The sequence below is a fragment of the Microtus ochrogaster genome, linkage group LG5 (genome assembly GCF_000317375.1).
Source record: "Microtus ochrogaster isolate Prairie Vole_2 linkage group LG5, MicOch1.0, whole genome shotgun sequence".
Lineage (NCBI taxonomy): Eukaryota > Metazoa > Chordata > Mammalia > Rodentia > Cricetidae > Microtus > Microtus ochrogaster.
Genome location: NC_022031.1, coordinates 32,198,091 through 32,201,242, shown reverse-complemented (window position 1 = coordinate 32,201,242; position 3,152 = coordinate 32,198,091). Strand labels below are relative to the sequence as shown.

General features: G+C 39.2%; 1 pseudogene; it reads right to left on the bottom strand.

Annotated features, from left to right (window-relative positions):
* Positions 1-823: 823 nt before the first annotated feature.
* On the bottom strand, positions 824-1,500 carry LOC113457749 (annotated as a pseudogene).
* Positions 1,501-3,152: the final 1,652 nt, after the last annotated feature.

Genomic DNA, 3,152 nt, shown 5'->3' with positions numbered 1-3,152 from the left:
GCTGTCGCGTGTGCATGTGTGTGTGTGTGTGTGTGTGTGTGTGTGTGTGTGTGTGTCTGTGTGTGTGTGTGTCTGTGTCCTTTTAGAAAGGAATCCTGCAAGGCCACCTGCCCCAGACAGATGCAACACAGTCATCAGATAACAAGCAGTGGAGTCAGATCACACTCTAATGCTAAGGTAATTCTCTTAGTGTTTCAAAGACTGAGAACCTGAGCCAAGCACAGGAACACATTAGGAGATTGTATTCAGCTTGGGCCTCTCATTGCCCTCTCAGAATGGTAATGTGTCATCATAGTTTAGCTTCCTGAGGTCACAAAGATAAGAAAATATCCACTTTGATTTCAAACAGAATCTTTTATAGATAAAAGAAGTCCCCTCCATAAAATTAAACAGCTTTTCAAAAAGCCTCTCACCACAGTTAGTAATAATTTATGCTCGGTGAACAGGAAAATATGCTGAATTTATTCATTTTACTGTGTGTGTGTGGCACCTATCAAAAGGGCAAACTGATAAAGAAAAAAACGAGGGTGGGTAACTTACTGGCGTTTGCAAATCTAATATAAAAGGTTTTTGTAATTCTTCCTTGTTTCGGGCAAAGAAGAAAATTAATTTTGAAAGTGGCATAACAGAAAATGCCTATTATTTTCAAAGTCATGGTAGCTGACATTTTACCACATAGATAATTCCAGGGCCTGCTTTTCCTTTGTCCCCTGAGGTAAATGTTGCTCCGTTTTTGACCCCTAATCAAAAAATTATTCACAGTAGACAATCTCTGGCGATGGAACTAGATTTTACCCAGTCACATCTCACAAACACCCGAGAGCTAAACAGACACCATCTCTTCTCTTCTTTCTCTTTTCAGCCGATCAAGATATGTGCAGTTTATGAGAGCAAACCTCATACCAATGCAGTTCCTGGGTCCATTCCCAAAAGGCAGGTTATTCATAAGGATTGATGCTGCCTTTGTTCTCGTTGCTGAACCTTTCAGGGTGGAATTTTGCAGGCTCTGGCCAGTACTTTGGGTCATGGTGAAGAGCATAAACTGGTATAATCACTACAGACCCTATGGGAACATGTACACCATTGATTTCCACATCCTGTTTACAGAATCTGTCAAGTCTCAGACCAAAGGAGTATAATCTGAGGGTTTCATTCAGCACCATGTCGAGGTACTCCATCTCCATCAATTTATCATAGTTGGGAGGTGCCTTTATGAGACTCTTTGTCTTCGGATTATTTTGAGTGTTCATCATCAGCTGAAGAAAATCCACTCGGTGCTTCTGTTTAGAATCCAGGCGATTTTCTGTCATTCTGCTCACAAATTTTTTGAAAAATGCTATTGAATCTTTTGGAAACATGGAGACATTTAACATTTCATATATTGGGATGAGGAATGGAAAGAGAATTATTGTCAAGAATAACGGCTCAAAAATCTATTTTTAGAAACTTCTTGGTCTTTTCTGCAAAAGGGTCGTTTGGGTTGTTGAGGTTTGCTCTCATGAACATGAAACTTGCTCTCACTAAATTCCTGCAGAATTTCTCCTTCCAGCCTTGTAAGGAAACACAGATACCTCTGGAATTAAGCCGAACACCACTGTTTCAACCAGAAAAAACCCATTGTTCTAAAGGTTGTGCCAGGGGATGCAATCATAATGGGGCATTAAGGGGTTCTGTTGTGTTCTTCAAGAAGCTGAAACCTAAGAGTTTTGGAAACTTTAGTTGACTTCATGAATAAAACCCAGGAGAAGATAGGGTTTAGTTGAGTGGCCCTGAGGGATCATTATGAGGTTTCATACATCCATTGAGCTCTCTCAGTGTCAATACTCAGTGTAAAAAAATGACTAAGTCAATGACAGATGAGAAATTCATTTCCCATGGTCATCATGGTACCACCTCAATCCACATCTGGTTGGCTCCATCCATTCTTTCGAGCTCTATTGAAAGTAACCTTGCCTCTGCAATTTGATCAATAATACATTTTTATGAAAATGTGAAGCATTGTGACATCTCTTATTATAAAATTGATACCAGATGTTTTAGTTGTAATATTCTACAATAAACGTTACACTGAAAATATAAACATCTCTTTTAAAAAATAAAATCATTTGTTTATTTGCAAAAAAAAAAGATATGTGCAGTTTCTACTGTCAGTGTTTCTGAGTGAGGCTTTCTTTTCTCACTCAGATTCAGGACCCACTGGAAGGCAGGATGCTATGGTCTCTTGCAGAGATGAGTTGAAACTCCTTACGTTTAAATAACCGTTCAGAGAACATCTGCAATTTCTCTGCTTCGTGTGGCAGACAGAACATTAGGTGCGTTGTGAAGTTTGGGAAATTAACTGGAATTAAAGCTCAGAAAAATTTGTCTTAACTCATGAGGCACACTTTTATCTTTCTGCCGCATCAGATAATGAGGTCTTTATCATAAGTTAAAGGAATTGCATGAAGATTTGGGAATCGTTAGAGAAAAACACAGCTTAAAGCATATACTTGACAACTTAAATATACTTAAGCACATCATGAAAGTATGGTTGAAAACCCTTCCATAGTATACCTAGGAACATTGCTTATGGCTCGTTTTTCTTAAAGGAATTTAACCATAAAATTACCAGGTTTTGGAGGCAAACATCTTTTGAGTTTTTCTTCCCTGAATTTAAGTTTGAAACAGTCCAAGCAATGCTGCCCACTGAGAATTCTTGGTAGTGGTAAAGTTAATTCTCAACTACAGAAGCAAGAACATATACATCACAAGTTGTGAGAAGCCAGGGGCAGCCCATGGTGGAGGTTTATCTTACTCTGACAAATAGAGGAGAAGGTTGTACCTGTGAACATCTTCTGCTGGCCTGAGGATTCTGGGACTTTTTCTCTCTTTAAACCACATCTAATACGATCATAGTGGCCAAAGGATACTTCGTGGGAACTAGACCACCTGTGAGACAAAAAAATAAAATAAAATAAAAAAACTAAAACCAAACCAAAAAAAAAAAAAAACCATGGGATGATGCTGCATGCATTTAATCCCAGCACTCGGGAGGCAGAGACAGGTGAATTTCTGTGAGTTTGAGATCAGCCTGGTCTACAAGAGCTAGGTCCAGGGCAGGCTCCAGAGCTATGGAGAAACCCTGTCTCAAAAAACCCAAAACAAGCTGGGCG